The sequence below is a fragment of the Centropristis striata genome, chromosome 22 (assembly GCF_030273125.1).
Source record: "Centropristis striata isolate RG_2023a ecotype Rhode Island chromosome 22, C.striata_1.0, whole genome shotgun sequence".
Lineage (NCBI taxonomy): Eukaryota > Metazoa > Chordata > Actinopteri > Perciformes > Serranidae > Centropristis > Centropristis striata.
The window spans coordinates 13,282,290-13,300,247 of record NC_081538.1 but is presented as its reverse complement, the minus strand read 5'-3'; the positions used below and the strand labels follow the sequence as shown (position 1 = coordinate 13,300,247).

Here is a 17,958-nt window from a genome sequence, read left to right as displayed (position 1 = left end):
TACCCATGCTGCCTTACGCGCTCGATTTCGTTTCGAAACGCAACGGTTCCGTGGTGTCCATGGCCGATTCTTAGCCCTGTTTTTGGTATCCAATCACAGAATGGGGAGGGACGGCAAGACGATGACGCGTACTATTGGACAGACGGAAGCTTGTAGTTTTCTTACGAATCCAACATGGCTGCAGCAGACACCAATCTCTCTTTGGATCTAGCTGTAGACAGAGTTCTAGATAGTTAAGAGCCAAAGTTTATTTTAAAAGAAGAACGTTTGGCTCCTTTATCACCACCAAAAATGATGTTTTAGCCTTGCTTCCAACAGGATTTGGCAAAAGCTTAATCTACCAACTAGCTCCGTTAGTGGCTAAGCTAATGGGGTTTAGCGAGACCTCGGTCGTTGTGGTTGTCTCACCATTGATCGCCTTGATGGAGGACCAGATAAAGGAGGCAGCCCAACTTGGTATCTCCGCGGCACAGCTGGGTCTCCGAGGAGGAGAATGCAATAATAATAATAACTGATACAATTGGCTAAGAGCTACGTACAGACGCTTATGATAGACATTCGTAGTGCCCAATAAACGGCTCTGGACGATCGTAAACCACGCCTCCTCTACGGAAAAATTAACATGTGGTCTCCAGACTATAACTCATTTATGAAGCTCTGCGTTAGTTCAGGCGGAATACGGTAGTCACGCCCGATTGGCTGTCAGCTGGTCTGACAACCGCGCCAAGCCCAACCAATCACTATCACACACACACAACTCGGCGGTCCATTTAAACTGTTCTGCCTCTCATTCCTCCTGCATCGCATCACTCTGCTGCACACACTGCTGCGTTAAACCTCCCTCCACCACCCGAAGCATGTATGCACACGAAGTATTTGAGGATGAATTATTTGCAATGTTGTAATGTCTGAAAGTGTCAGTACAGTTGCATATAGCATGTTCAGGTTCTGCTCTGCATGTCCCTGGGGGATTGAATGTTGCACTCTCAGCCAGAATCTGTTGCATGCTGCACAGATACTGCCTGATAGCTTCTAGAGCAGAACCCACACCGCCAAATACAACTGTACAAACCATCTTGCAATAAATGGTTAAAATCTATGACAAGAGTATTCCTGACTGAAGTGCTATAGTCTGGCGTTAGCCAGGCTAGGAGAGCAGTGTCGTAATTGGCATTTTTATTTCTTAATTTAATTTCTGTTGAAAAATCTGTAATTTTCTCTGTCAGCACACTTTTAAACTTTGGGAGGTCTCTCTTGTGTTTATATTCCCAATACGTGGTCCTGATTGGTTGAATGGGAGTGATTGCAAGGTTCTGGAATAAAAATTAAAAAAAAGGTTCCGTCGCCACTCGCCAATATTTCCCCTTTGCTGTTTGCAAAATCTCCTAGTGAGTCTGAGCAAGAATCGACAATAACTAGTGATTGCAATGTGTGTAACCAACAATCTGAATTTATGGCATTAACAAGTCCTCAGCAGCGTCAACAAGTGTCTAAAAAGTCTAAAATATAATTGTGGCTGGTCGTGCAAATTGATTGTGTTATGAAGTGACATTAGTTTTACGTTGTGTTTAATTTGCTGTGTATCAAATCCACCAACCAGCATTTTATCTCATGTGCTACGGCTCAGTGTTTTTTTTTAGTAATATGATTATATGATTATATAGGTAGACATAGTCAACAACATTTTGAATACATTGAAATCATTCTTTGCATGGAATTGACAATGTTGACTTCTAACAGACCGTTAATGCTTTTGCCTTGAGTACATTTTGTTTGGTCCATTAATGATATGATGACATCATGATGATAGGTGTGAACAGTATGATTGTAATGTAATGTTAGGTAAGGTGATTGTATGGTCATTATGTGTTGAAAATAACTTGTGATGTCAATATTTGTCCATTCTGTCTACTGATTCCTCTACAGTTTTCCAGTACCATTGTTGCTGGTTAATTTCACCTATATTCATTTTGTGCACTTTTATGCTTTAGTGTGGGCTACACAATGGTGTAGTGGTTAGCATGGAGTTTGCATGTTGTCAGTGTGGGTTCCCCCCAGGTCCTCTGGCTTCCTCCCACAGTCAAGTGAAGATATATAGCTTAGGTTTAACTGGTGACTCTAAATTGCCCTGTAGTCGTGAATGAGAGAGTGAATGGTTGTGTGTCTCTATGTGTCAGCCCTGTGATAGTCTTGAGACCTGTCCAGGGTGTACCCCTCCTCTCGCCCAATGTCAGCTGGGATTGGCTCCAGTGACCTGAGTTCAGATAATCGGTTCAGGATAATGGATGGATGGATGTTTTAGTTTTATGAATGTAAGCTATGTTTCCCTGATGTGTGTGTCTTGTTCGTACTGGGGTGGTTTGTAATTGTTGTTTGTATAAATTATGATCTGTGAAGGTAAATTAATGGTGTGTGTTTTTCTTGTGGTTGCTGTGTCTAATTAGGTCAGCACCATCGTCAGCATATTTGGCCAACTTCACCCTTCACTGGTGAACCCCGCAAGACAATCATTCCGGCTGAGTTGCCAGACAAAAAGGTATTGTTTGAGTAGAATTTATGAACAAAAGATATAATCTGATATAATCTTGTCTGTGGCTCCCATCTGTGAGCTGTTGCTGATGGATTTCTGCCAATACCAGAGGGAAAGCTGTTATTTGGCTTGTTGTCCACACCCGGTGCTTCAGTTTCTGCGTTGAAGAAGGAGGTGCAGAATGCTGATGTGCTGCCAAACCTTGACTTGGTCTGTCTGCTGGCTCCAAGCACCATCCTCACCCGGAGTCGTATAATCTTTAGCCCCTTTCATAGTGCAGTCCTGCAAATGTCCCGCTGTATTGCCAGAAAGATCTGTGCCAGCTTTCCACCTTAGGGCGTTCATGGTGATCCCGCGAAGGCGTGATATTCGTGCCCTTTCACAGTGCAGTCTGTCGTCGCGGAACATGGTGGGAGGACAGTGGGAAGAGACAATAGTGACGAGCGACAGAGCAGCAGCAGTGCTGCGCAGTAGCACAGTGCTAATAGGCTGGACAGTTAGCTCTGTAGCATTACAAAGTGTATCTGCTGCAGCAGCATTTGTTCACTTAGCGACCTCCGTTTGTTTAGAACAAGCACCAGACACTCTGTGTACAGTTAGCAAAGCTGGTTTGTTTACGATCAGCGGCGGACACCACGTGTACAGTTAGCATGCCGGTTTGTTGACAACAAGTGGTGGACGCTGTGCACAGTTAGCGATGTCGGCTGCAGTGAACAGTGATTCAATGACTGTCGGACCAAATGGGATGTGTGTTAGACATCACGCGCAACGTCAAATATCCCGCTTTTCCCGGATGGCCTGTTCATCGTGGTCCCACTTCCAACAGACCAATTTTCCGTCTCTGTGACTACCTCTGGAGGCAAAATATTGGTGGGATCATTTCATCCTGGCATCCTGCTTTGGGCGCATTTATAGTGGAGGCGAGACGTTACAGAGCCGTAAATGTCCCGGCATGAAACGGCACTATGAAAGGGGCTTTTGGCGCGGTGTTGCATTTGGCGAACTTCTGAAAACTGTCTGCGGCCACTGGCAGAAGGTAATTATATTTTTTTCTTGGAGTCTTCTTAATGTTTATTATAATGTTGCCAAATTAATTGAATGAATATGTAATATTTTCTACAGGTTGTGATAGTGGATGCTCCCCGTCCAGACGCGGTTTTACAATAGAGGCAAGGTAGGCAACTGCCTGGGGCCCCACCAACTTCCCCGAACTGCAGGGGCCCCCAGACCAGCTGCCCACTCTCCATTCAGCTGGGAATCGGGGCCCTCAGTGATCCCCAGCCATTGCGTTTTTAAATGTAAATGTAAATTTGTATGTTTAAATCGGAAACAAAGACAACAAACTAAAATACAAAGAAATAAAGTATCCGTCTACACCCCCTCCCATTTCGTGTTATAATGGACTATTCCATCCAGGCCATGATCGCGAGAGTTCCAAAGTTATGTGACGGAAGTGGAGGGAAGTTTGGAAGACGTTACGTGAGCGGTGAAATTGATATCAACAGTTGGAAAATGAAGCGAAACTACCCAAGTGGTGCCACCAAAAGAAGGAAGCGGGAGGAGGCGAAATCAAAAAATGACACACTCCCGAAGTTGACAACATTTTTTAATGTTTCGACAACACCGCCGGTTGTCGAGGAGCAGCAGGAGGCAGCGGCTAATTCAGAAGGGGAGGAGGTAACCATAGTAACCGCGTCATGCTCGAGCTCTGACAGAAGAGATGTCAACAATGAGGAGGTGGTGAGTAGCAGTCCTGATTCTGTTGACCACCACGAAAGTGTTGTCATCATTGGAGATGATCCGGCGTTGTGGCCCAACGTTTTCAGTGACTGTCAACGTAAACTGCAAACTAGTAACTAACTGTAAAAAATGTTTGTAGAAATTACAGTAAAACACTGTAAAATTGCATCTGAAATAGGTCTTAAACATTGTACATCACCCTAGTAGATACATTTAGTTACTGTAAATCAAAGAATAGTATAAAACTTTAAATTCTACAGCCATAAACTGTAGAAAAGAAAGTAAAGTTGTAAAGTTAATGGAGAAATACCATGATGACACAATTATCCTAAAAGTAATGGGATTATTCAGTATAAAATTACAGTTTTTGCTGATATTTACATTTACATACGCTCACTGTATTTTTACGGTGAAGTTCTGGCAACCACAGCTGGTATTTTACCGTAATTTAAACAGATTTTTGTTTTTACAGTGTATATAGCCTATATGTATACATATGTATAGTTGAAATGATCCCTATCTTGACAACAGTGAAACGCTGCTTACATAAATCTATCAATAATAATAATAATAATCAAATAATATATGTAAAATGTAAAAAACAATCTGAGTGGAGCCATTCTGCATGATGAGTACTTTTACTTTTGATACTTTAAGTACATTTTGATGTTGATACTTTTTTACTTTTACCTCAGTAAGTTTTGAATGCTGGACTTTTACTTGTAGTGGAGTAATTTCACAGTGTTGTATCAGTACTTTTACTTAAGTAAGAGATCTGAATACTTATTCCACCACTGTTGGTTACATTCCAACAGTGCGTAAACAGCGTCAGGTGAGTGTCACCATGGTGCTCACCTAGCAGCAGGATTTTAACCACGTTCATCATGGTATTTCTCCATTAACTTTACAACTTTACTTTCTTTTCTACAGTTTATGGCTGTAGAATTTAAAGTTTTATACTATTCTTTGATTTACAGTAACTAAATGTATCTACTAGGGTGATGTACAATGTTTACGACCTATTTCAGATGCAATTTTACAGTGTTTTACTGTAATTTCTACAAACATTTTTTACAGTGTGTGTGTGTGTATATATGCTGTAAATATATATATACAGCAAAAAAAGTCAACAGAATTAAATAACACAAAACTCTTTTTGTTAAAAGTAAGGATTTGAAGGGCCCCCTAGCTAAATTCGCCTTGGGCCCCCAAATTGCTAAATCCGCCACTGTCCCCGTCTGAATGTGGAGGTGGCGTACCTGAACTGCTCAGACAGGAGTACCACCGGATGGCTGTCAGCATGGGTATGTTAGAGAATTCTCTTACTAATTTTCAGTATGTTGTTTTATAGCAATTATTGAACTATCTGTACGGATTTTAGACTAATGTGTTATGTTATCTGTGTGAATGAAGGTGTGAGTTTCAAGTCAAGTGTAGCATTTCCCTCTTACAACCCTGGTCTGTGGGGCAGAGATGGTGTAAGTGTGAAAAATAGTTTTATTTGATGTTTTTTTGTAATTAGGGCCTCGGGGCAATCGCACTGAGCATTACTGTTATACTGTGGATTTCTTCTTCTTCCTCTTCCGGACGCAATTTCGTCCCGCTACTAGTCCTACAACTTGAAGAGTTGCAGGACAAATTATATATCAAAACGTGCGGTATGATCGGGATTGGTGTGCTATTAATTTTCTCTACAGAATACGTCGCGAAAAACTGCACAAAATTTTGCATTGAAATGAATGGGACGGCCGACAAAAAATGAGCGAAAAAGAACAATAATTGGAGATTTTTAAACGTCTACTTCTCCGGCATAATTTCACCTAGAGACTCCATTTAAACTTTAAACAGTAGACACAGTAGACAGTCTTGTGTATCGGTGTATTAATCCATGTTTCGATAGGTCATGTAGTTTTTTATCAATCCCTGTTCAATGACCATGATCATTTTTGGAGAAATTCTGAGATTATAATGGGTGTGTATTGCACGGAATGTTCGTGCCACAGTGTGTGACATCATCGCCAGAGTGTAGAGGGAGAGAAAAAACTGTCAAAAAAGAAATTTGAAAACTGCGCTCCAGGCCGCAAATTCCACTCTACAGAAATAATTTATACATAGAAACGTAGGAAAATTTGTCTTCTCACTCACAATGCTCTGGTAAAGCTGTCAGAGTTATAGTTTGGGCGTAGAACGCACAGATGATCCACCAACACCACCAACAGCCTCATTTGCTCCCATATTAAAAACGCAGGGAGATTTCGCAAAAAGGGAGATGGAACAGTTTTTTTAGATCGCTCTAACAAAGCTATTTTTTCATTTTTCTTAAAAAAAAACATATGTAGACGTTCAGGAAAAACTCAGGACGCTCAAAGTGAAGTCAGATCAATGATAGGTATTATGGTTTTGCCAAAAATGCTTTATGTTCGAGGCCAGAAATTCCAGTCCACCTCTGGCTGCTGTCACTCTTTCCGAACAGTAACAGGTGCCAGTTAATTCTGTTGATTGCTTTGATCTGATTGCCTTTGATCTTTGATGTGATTACAGTTACAGATACACACACACACACATGCGCATAAGCGCTCACACTCCTCACACATGCATACGCTTCAAACACATGCGCGCGCGCACACACACACACACACACACATTTTGAGGTTTAAGGGCATAGTTTGAAATCTCTGAAGAATCTCATCATAGTGTACACACACCGGCAGTAGCCCCTGTGGCCCTTTCAAAATTTCCCCAGAGGAAATTTTCTAGTTAATGTCTATTCTCTGTTGTAGACAACAGTAGATTTTTATTGACAATGAATTGTCTTGTGTTGTAAAACCATTTCCATGTTGTTTTTGCAGATAAACTTAAGTGACACTGAGGGAATGCCTATCTTGGTGGATCTGATCTGGCAAGTTGTCTATCTGGTGAGTCTCTTTGTAGATACTCTGTTGTTGGCCTGTTGTGGTTGTTTGCTTCACGTTTTGTGACAGGGATACAAACACTTTTATTTGAATAACCCTGTTGTTATTATGATCATTGCCAGACCCTTGAGACACCTGCCCCCAAGCCACTAGTCCAGCCTGCCAGGTCATCAAGGCGATGTGTCATTCCTAAGGTTGTTGAATGGAGAAGTCATGTTGCGTACCAATGCAGTGTTGTTGGACAGGGCACAAAGGTAATGAGTTTTACACTGTCATTTAGTCATTGACATCTTTTTGATATCCCTTAAAACATTGAGTTTTATTCATGGTTGAAGATCCCTGCTTGTTTCATTTATACAGTTCCAAACAGAACAAGCTTCAGCAGCAGGTTTGTTATTATGCTTCCACATCAATGCAAAGTGTGGTATTTAAGTTTAACTGTATGGGTTGGTCAACTATAGTCATCATACATTTTCATTCCACAGGTGGTGTTGAAGGAGTGCTCCATCCCATCTTTCTGGACTTGTAGATGTAGCTGAAAGAGAGTTAATTCAGACCCACACCACACTGAGAGAGGGACTGCAAAGGATGTGTCTGAAATATGACACATGCTTTCTGACACTGAATGGCACTACTTATGCAATCATTGGCCAAGATGAAGAGTATGCAATTGTTGACTTCCAATGCAGTGGCTAAGACCAAGTGAAGTTTTCACCTTCAAAGAGCTGCGTGACTTGATCGTACTTGAACAGTTTAAGCAAAGTCGTCCAAAGGTCATGCAGACCTATTTGAATGATTTGGATGTTAAAACTGTATCTAAAGCTGAGACACCAGTTACGGTCCTTAGAGACACAGCGTCAGGTCAGTCGGTTATGGTAGCAGGTACTATTGATCTGCCTGAAACTGATGCTTTGGGAGTGTTTGTGCCTATAGAGGGTTTTGGAGGTGCTTATAGTGCTGTTCCTCTCTATAGAATGTTTGTAAGGACTAACATTTTTGTTGGCTATGCTCAAGTGGCAGTTGTGCCTGAACTCCCTGTGAAGGGTGTTCATTTTCTATTAGGAAATTACTTAGTAGTTACTTCGTAGACAAGTTGTTGTGACTCCCCTGTTGTCCCCAACTCCTTGTGAAGTGGCAGCCACTAAGGTTTTAGAGGAGGAATATCCAGAAGCTTTTCCAGTTTGTGTAGTCACCTTGTCTCAAGCTAAAGTTGTTCCAGACCCCACTGCAAACCATGATGTGGTAGCCAAAGGGCCCACTGTAGAGGTGCCTAGATCAGAGGACCCACCTCCAGTTGACTTTGAAGACACGGCCTTTGTGAAATGGTGTGGTGTGAGTGAGCTGCCCATGTTGAATCGAGACACACTGATTGTAGCACAGAAACAGGATCCCACATTAAATCCTCTAAGAGAAACAGCTTGTACTGATCAAGAGATTGAAAATCTGGCTGAGGGATTCTATCTCAAAAATGATGTGCTTATGAGGAAGTGGAGACCTCCAATTCTCCCTGCTACTGATGAGTGTCCATGACCAGGTGGTTGTGCCACAGGGTTACCGAGAGGAGGTGTTATGTTTAGCCCATGAGACCCCATTAGCTGGCCACCTGGGGCCGGTATTTCAAAAGTGATCAGATAGGATTATCCTGGTCGGATAGGATTAAATCTAGATCTGATCTGAAAACTGGGTATTTCAAACACGGATCCAGATAACCCTGATCCTGAAGATCAGGATTCCGCTCCGGTAATCCAATCCTCCCTTGAATCCAGATAAAAGGCTGGATTTGGGTATTTCAAAACTCAAGGCAGATATCTGGATCAACTTGGTACCAAAATTTCAGGATCATCCTGATCCCACCTCAGAGGTGGATTTCACTTAGATTGACAAAGTCTCAGCTCCACTTCTCCTAGATATTTTTAGTCAAGATGTTCATTTCACTTAATCAAGTGTTAGTGTTTTACTTTTAATAATTAAAGTAGCCTTATTGAAAGAAATTTAAAGCATAGTAAAATATTTGACCCCACTTTCTGAAATTGCTGTAAATATATCATGCAGCACATTGAAGCACTTTCAATGTATATTTTCATGCTTCTGATTATTGAAGACAAATTCTGTCAAACTTAAAAATGTACCTTTAAAATGTCTGGAAATAGCTTGAATGTGATTTTTAAAACATGCAGTAAGGTGTTTGTGTACAAACTGATTATTCTACTTCATCAAATCAGATTATATTTTGCTATAAATGACCATAATTATGTTTAGTGAGAGTCTTCTATATAAGGGAGACAAATTAGGATGAAAAATGTTTCTTATTGTATCACTGACCAAGCTATATAGCATGAAAGTAATGCAATTACAATTACAAGCAGTTTCAATAACTTTATTCAGAATCCAATAACATTGAATGGATCAATACAATTAAAGTGTTTCCAAGGATTTCCATCACTCATAGAGACCCGGTTGTCCTTAATAGCTGAGAGGTCCATGGCTGTGAGTGACTCTGAAAGTAAGAAAGAGAAGGTGTATGAGTATATCTTTACGTACACAAAGCATGACATCATCACCAGCATCATTGGAGCATTCTGACACTTCTGAATGACCCGTATAGTTAATACCGTGTAACGTTACGTTTCCAAAGTACTGCAGCAGCCTGCTCTGTACACATGGAGCAGATAGATAAACTCTAAACAAGTTGGTGTTAGTTTAAAGAGTTAAGGTATGATGTACGTCCGATTAGTTCCTTTATAAGTTAAACCATAGACTAAAATTAATCAACAAGTAGCTACCTCGCTAGTCCGCTAGCTACTTAACACACAAGTCAATGAAGCGGAGTTAGCTACCGTTAGCACGGCCGCGTCTCAATTAGAGATCGCTGCGGCCTGGTTTTAATTAGGTGACAATTCAAGAAGTTGGCTAGCATGATATGTTGGTTGGCGTTCGTATGGTCTTAAAACCGCTACACATTAGATGACTGTTAACTTACACTTTTGACGTGAAAGTGGTGCTCACTGCTCCTTTCGTCAGGTAGTCCGCCATGTTTCGATCCCAGAGTCGGAGACACGACAAGATTTGGAAATCCAGATCCGCCCACATGGACGTCACGGTGATCCGATCCGCCAATGTTTTGAAATACTCAGATAAAGTCAGCAGGATCACCTTGATCCATGACTGAGAAAAGGAGGATTTCGTTATCCGGATTATCCTGATCCGGATTACAAATTTTGAAATACCGGCCCCTGGGCATTAGGAAGACTCAAGCTAAGATCATGAAACATTTCTATTGGCCTAAACTCCATCGAGATGTGGTAGCTTTTTGTCGTTTTTGTCACTCCTGTCAGTTGGTGGGAAAACCAAATCAGAAAGTCCCTGTAGCTCCTCTGACCCCCATACCGGTTATGGAAGAGCCTTTTTCAAAAGTGGTCATGCTGTGTTGGCCCTTTACCTAAAACAAGGAAAGGTAACAAGCAATAAAAAAGTTGTTCACAAAAAAAACAAGGAAAGGTAACAAATATTTGTTGACCACCATGGATGTGACAACTCATTTCCCCGAGGCTGTTCCTCTGAGAAACATTAAGGCCAGGACCATCATAGAAGTATTGGTGGGATTCTTTTCTCGGTTTGGGTTACCAAAACAGGTGCAGCATGACCAAGGAACGAACGTGTCTGGGGTTTTCCAGGATGTCATGTGTGAGCTTGGCATCTCTCAAGTGGTTTCCTTAGCGTATCATCCCCAGTCCCAGGGAGTACTTGAGCGACTTACTGTGTTCAGTTTCCTGGGGACTGGGATGTTGCTCTGCCATTTTTGATCTTTGCCATAAGAGATTCTGTGAGTGAGTCTTCCGGTTTCACTCCCTTTGAGCTTGTGTTTGGGCATGAGGTTAAGGGCCCGCTTAAGTTGTTCAAGGAACAGCTGCTACAACCTGAGCCAGTACCACCGAGTACAACCATGTTGCAGTATGTTTCTGAGTTTAAAAATTGCTTGTGGTCTGCATGTCAGGTGGCCAGGGAGAATCTCCACCAAGCCCAGAATCGAATGAAAGGTCAGTTTGATCAGAGAGCTGTTGACCGCCATTTTTCTGTTGAAGACCATCCTTGCGTTAATGCCACAGAGCACGTCTGGTCTGAGTGTGTCATTTTGTGGTCCCTTTACAGTTTTAAAGAAGGTAAGAGTCAAAAACTATGTGATCAGCACTCCTGATGGTAGATGGAAGACTAGATTATGTCATGTTAATTTGTTGAAGCAGTATCACGGTCGTTCAAGCGTGCTGCCCGTGGCTTGCTCTGCTATTGGGCAAGTATTAGGAGGGGATAGTGGAGAAGCAGAAGCTGTGGGGTTCCGTCTGAGGAACTCTGAAACTTTAAGGTTGATGGATGATCACATAGCAAAGGCATCTTCCGGCTGCGCAACCTCGTCACCTCGCGGCTCTGCCGGCGTGGGATCAATCTCCACAACCTGAGGATGACGCTCCGTGTTCAGCGATCTGTTGGGCCACAAGCACCAGCTCCGACCAGAATTGGCCTGGTTATTGTTCCTATTTTAATTCTCCGCATGCACTTGGCCGAGGTGGAGGAACGGCGACTGGTTTCAAAGGAACTTTTAATTGCAAACAGTGTTTGCCCGATGCTCTGTGCCGTCATCTACCGGCCCCCAAAATACAATAAGGAATTCTTAAGTGAGTTTTCAAACTTCCTTGCAGGAGTGATGCCCAACTATGATTGTGTTCTTCTTGTCTGTGATTTTAATCTGCATGTGTGCTGTCCTGATAAGCCTATGGTGAAGGACTTTTTAAACATTGTGGACTCTTTTAACCTGAAGCAGTGTGTGTCTGGCTCCATGCAAAATCAAAAAATCAAATCAAATAGTCTTTATTGTCATTATATAGTTCACTATACAACAAAATTGAAAGTGCCACTGCATAAGGTGCATAGTTATGACAATCATAACACAAAACAACATGAGTAAAAACATTTAAAAAAATACCGAGCTAAACAAGGACAAAAACAAGAACAAGGACATGTGATGTAATAAATAAGTATAAAAATAAATAAATGGATACTTAAAATGCTATAATTCATACATGAGGTAAATTGAGTGTTTTGCACATATCAATTGTATTGCACATGTCCGTTTTATTGCACTTTTTTTTTTTTTTTTTGAACTTATTTTTTATTAGTTTTTCAGTGACAACATTTCAGTACGAACATCATTCTGTAACCAGCTGTAGGCGACAATTGTACATTATGTCCAAATCAGGATATCAAGCAAATAAGACAAACAAAAACAAAACGAGAACAAATATCCACTCCCAATTAAATACATTAAACAAATCAAATCAAATATACATATTCAAACGTTCATATATACACAAACCATATAGAGATAGGCATCCAGGGGACCAGCAGGATTTAGTGCACTGTGCGTATTATGTAACAAAAAAGATTAAAAATAAAAAGAATAAAAATAAATAAATAAATAAATAAATAAAAATAAAAAAGAGGTGGTAGAGGGGGAGAACTAACCAGTCTTACTGTATTAATAAAGACATGACAGGACCCCATCGCTTAGCAAAGATGGACTTTTGAAGCCTTAATACATACGTAATGTGCTCCATCTGATAGAGGTCCCAAACCTTCTGGATCCAAGTGTTATATGAAGGGGGAGTTGGCTTCAACCATCTAATAGTTATACACTTCAGTGCTGCAGTAAGTAATATATTCAAAAGATATTTCTTGGACCTCCCATTCAATCCTTTAGGCATCACTCCTAATAAAGCCACAGTAGGATCTCGAGGTATGTCTTGTTGAAAGACCTCTTTAAGAGCATCAAATACCTCCCCCCAGAAGGTCTTTAGTTTGGGGCATAACCAGAATATATGGGTGTGGTTGGCAGTATGAGATCCACAATTTCTCCAGCATGAACTGGAATATGACTGGCTCATTCTAGACACTATTTCTGGGGTCCTAAAAAATCTAACAATTACTTTCCACTTAAACTCCCTCCATGTATTTGAGTTTGTGACCAGGTGTGCCTCACTACACACCTCCTCCCAGGCTTCCTGTGGTATAACCACATCCATTTCTGCCTCCCATCTCTGCTTTATCTGTAAGGAGTTCTGTGTACTCAAAGATAAAAATATATTGTAGAGTTTACTAATTATTTTCCCGTCTCCATTTCCTGTTTGTGTTTCTATTAGAAATTGTTCGATAGGAGAAATTTTTGTGAGTTTTCCCCATTCCTTGTGCTTTGTCAGAAATGTTCTAAGTTGCAGATATCGGTAGAAATCTGTCTTAGGAAGACCATAACAGTTTCTCAACTCCCCAAATGTTCTTAGACTACCATGACTGAATAACTGATGTAGATGAACCAAACCATACTCTGACCACCTTCTGAAGCCAATGTCCAAATTATTAGGTATGAAGCTCTTTATAGATCCAATGCTGATTAATGGCGATATTTGTGTTGGTAATCCAAAAGTTGACTGTACCTTAACCCAAATTTTAAGAGTGTTCTTAGTCCAAGTTGCCATTTCCTTTATGGGAGCATCTAGGAAGGGTAGGTCTTGCAGAGATTTCAGCGAGCATAGACTTTTTTCTATGCTAAGCCAACATGTTTCTATATTATTCTGAAGCCACGCTATCATAGGCTTCATTTGTGCAGACCAGAAATAGTATCTTAGATTTGGGAGTTTAAGACCACCGTTTGATTTAGATAACTGTAGGGTTTTAAGTCGGACTCTAGGGCGCTTTTTTTGCCATATAAATCTTGACATCATTTTCTCCAAATTATCAAATGTAGATTTGGGAATTTCTATAGGTAACATCTGAAACAAGTAAAGTAATCTGGGTAGAATGTTCATACGGATACTTTCAACGCGCCCCAGCAGAGACAGGGGGAGCATAGACCACCGTTCTAAATCATTATTGATGCTCCGTATTATTTTGCCATAGTTAGCATCAAACAGATTCTGAAGAGATGAGGTTATGTGTATACCTAGATATTTAATACCTTCCGTGGGCCATTTAAATCCACTCTGAAGGTTTACACTATGTTGGATTGTGCCGTTTATATCCATAGCCATAGTTTTCTCCACATTTACCTTGTATCCTGAATAAAACCCAAACTTCGAGATTTGCCTTTTTAAATGTGGTATCGTTAGCGCTGGTTTTGTCAGATACAGAATTACATCATCAGCATAGAGCGATAATTTGTGTTCCTCTTCATTAATAACAATTCCATTTATATCATCATCATCTCTTATAAGTTGGGCCAGCGGTTCGATACTAACAGCGAATAACAAGGGTGATAAAGAACATCCTTGTCTGCATCCACGTTCCAAAGTGAATCTCTCTGATCTACAGCCATTAACTTTAACAGCAGCCTGTGGTGACGAGTACAGTGTTTGTATCCAATTTATAAAGTTAGGGCCGAACCTAAATCGCTTTAATGTTTGAAATAAATACTGCCATGATACACGGTCGAATGCTTTTTGGGCATCTAAAGATATAATTACTGATTCTAATTTCCTATCTTGTTGATGAGATATTATGTTTAGTAAGCGGCGTACATTATCTCCGTAGTATCTTCCAGTGATGAAGCCAGTTTGGTCAGGATGGATTATTTGAGTGATTATCTGATTCATTCGCCTGGCCAGGACTGCCGTTAGTATACGCAGGTCCCCATTCAGCAGTGATATTGGTCTGTAGGATTGGCATTCAGTGGGATCTTTACCCTCCTTATGTATCACCACTATAGTTGCCTCATTCCAGGATGGTGCCATAATTCTTGATCCGAGTGCATGCTGGTATGCCTTCAGTAACAACGGTGATAGCAAGTCTTTGAATGTCTTGTAAAATTCATTAATGTAACCATCTGGGCCTGGGCTTTTATTGTTTTTAAGAGATGAAATCACCTGCTTGATCTCCCATTCTTCAATTGGCCTATCTAACTCTTCTGCAGCACTCTCTGTCAGCTCAGGCAGTTTTATGTTGTTCAGAAATTCTGCTAGTTTCGTGTCATCTAGGCAAGTGTCTGTATTCTTATATAAACCTTTATAAAACTCTGCAAAGGATTCTGCTATTTTATCAGGTTTTGTAACAAAGGTATCCCGTAACTTTACTCTCTGCACCGTATTAGATGCTTGCTGTTTTCTTAAACTAAATGCTAATAATCTACTCGCCCTATTGCCATATTCATAGTATCGCTGCTTGGTGAATCTCAGTGTTCCCTCAATTTTGTCCGATAGTAAACTATTAAGTTCTCTACGAGCTGCATTCAAATTATTTAGGATACTGGTTGAAGACGATTTTTTGTGTTTTTGTTCAAGCTCTTTTATTTTATCCTCCAGTCCTCTCTGTTTAGACTCTTTTTGTTTTTTCCTGGCACACGAGAATGAAATAATTCGGCCCCTGATATATGCTTTAGAGCAATCCCACAGTATCAGTGGTGATGTTTCAGGCGAAGTATTGGTATTTAAATATTCCTTAAACTCTGCTGTGATGTAGGAGACAAATTCTTTATCGTTCAGAAGAGATGCATTAAGCCTCCATTGCTTGGAGGTTGGTCTGTGGCCTATATTCCACTTAAGCGCAGTGGGTGCATGGTCTGAGATTGTAATAGGTAATATCTCAATATCTACTATCCTAAAAAACTCGTTCTTAGGCGTGAAAAAATAATCAATCCTTGAATAGGACATGTGCCTACTTGAGTAAAAGGTAAAGTCTTTACTTCTTGGAAATGTGCTCCTCCATACATCCACAAAGCCTGACTCTGTGGATAGATGTTTAAGCATTCTGCTCGTTTTAGACAAGGGAGCTTTTGAGGCAGGTTGCCGATCCATTAACTGTGACATCACACAATTAAAGTCTCCTCCCATCAACAATAACCCAGTGCTATACTGTAATATTATATCAAACAGTGTTTTGATAAAGCCTGGCTCATCTTCATTGGGTGCATATACGTTTAAAAGGGATACCTCTATGCCATCAATTGATCCGTTGACCAAAACATATCTTCCTTCAGTGTCTTTGTGCACCAACGTTTGCGTGAAGTTGATTTGTCTATGTATAAGTATGGAAACCCCCTTACTTCTCCCAGAACGGTGTGAGGAGTAATATACTTTGTCTGCCCATGACTTTTTCAACTTTTCATGTTCCCCATCAGGCAGGTGGGTTTCCTGTAGGTATGCTATCTGACAGTTAACCTGTTTCAACTGGTGCAAAATCTTCTTTCTCTTGATAGGATTATGAAGACCCTTAACATTGTAGCTTATGACTTTTAGTGTGTCCATTATCTATAAGGTCTATATAATATATATCTTAGTTGCACATCACTCTTCAGCATTGTTATGTGGATCATAGTAAGCAGTGATATTGGTTGGGTACAGAGGGGGTGGAAAGAAATAACTACAGCTGTAATTCACAATTTCCAACATTAACAAAATCAATAAGAATCCTGATGTAGAAAAAAGTTGCTGCCCTTGCTGTCACAGTATTTGTCACAGGGTCCCCAAAGAACAGAGGGACCAGAACAACCAAAAGAACAAGATAGCTAACGGAACCACAGCTAGCTAACATTGGTAGAACAAAAGTGGGACCAAGTCCTTAGCCGCAGAAATGAGCAGCAAAAGTGCACGTCTAGGTTGAATTTGACTGTGCTTGGGGTACACTAGGGCAAAAATCAAAGAAAAAGAAAAGTTCTTGGGCTCCTGCAAACTCTAATACAGTTTCAGCATCTTCTTAATATAGTATCGCGACTCCACTTACACACATAATTAAGTTCAACATAAGTAGGCCATTAACATCTGAAAACTTGGAGCAACAAGTGAAATATTGCTATGATATAACAGGTGATACTTAGTATTAGTCTTAGTAATGATATCAATGTTCACCATACTGTTATTATCCATACATGTGTGGATATGTTCAAACCTGAGGCTCTGTGAATGGGATAACCTTCTTCTGGACGAACTCCATAGCCTTCATAGGGTCAAGAAACTCCTTGTCCTCATCCTTGTATGAAATACGGAGTCTAGCAGGATATAGTAGACCATACCGGACTCCTCTTCGTCCCCGGAGTGTCTTCCTCACATCCGTGAATGCAGCTCTGGCCTTGGCCACGGCGGAGGTGTAGTCCGGAAATATGGCAATACGGTTTCCATTGTAGATCAGCGGAGCTCTCTCCCGCGCCCTCCGAAGGATCTCCGTTGCGTCTCCGTCATGGTGCAGCTTGGCGATGATCACTCGTGGCTTCTCCCGGTCTCCCGTTGTCCGGGGAGTTGCGATGCGGTGCGAGCGGTCTATTTTGATGTCCCGGTCCATCTGCAGGGCTTCTCTAATAGCTTTTGACACAGCTGTCGGTGAGCTCGAGTCCGGCTGTTCGCCGATGCCGGTTAATCTGATGTTGCCCCGTCTCATCCTGCCCTCCATATCCTCACATCGGTCTTTTAGGGAGACCACCTGTTTTTGAAGACTGGTTACCGTAGACTGCAGTGAAACCACCTCGTCTGACCATGTCGATAGTCCGCCTTTCATGTCCTGAATGTCCACATTCATGTGCTCGATTTCAGTGCGGATGGCGGCTGTGTTGTTTGCGATGTCCGACCGCATCGCCTGTAGCTCCGACTTTAGGGCTTTGAAATCCTCCGCCAGCGCACTCTTGAGCTCCTCTCTGATAATTAAAGAGATCTCTCCCCTGATGGATGATACAATGTCCGCTCTTAGTTCGTCGGCTGCCATCCCTGAACTTTCCGTCTGAGTGGGCGAGGGTGGGCTAGCCGTTAG

The 17,958-nt window shown here is 41.3% G+C and overlaps 1 long non-coding RNA gene across 1 annotated transcript; it reads left to right on the top strand.

Moving 5' to 3' along the window:
* Nucleotides 1-5,415: 5,415 nt before the first annotated feature.
* Nucleotides 5,416-7,322, top strand: LOC131960939 (uncharacterized). Its single transcript, XR_009389798.1, has 3 exons — nt 5,416-5,574; nt 7,120-7,185; nt 7,305-7,322. It is a non-coding gene; the product is annotated as an uncharacterized LOC131960939 (long non-coding RNA).
* Nucleotides 7,323-17,958: the final 10,636 nt, after the last annotated feature.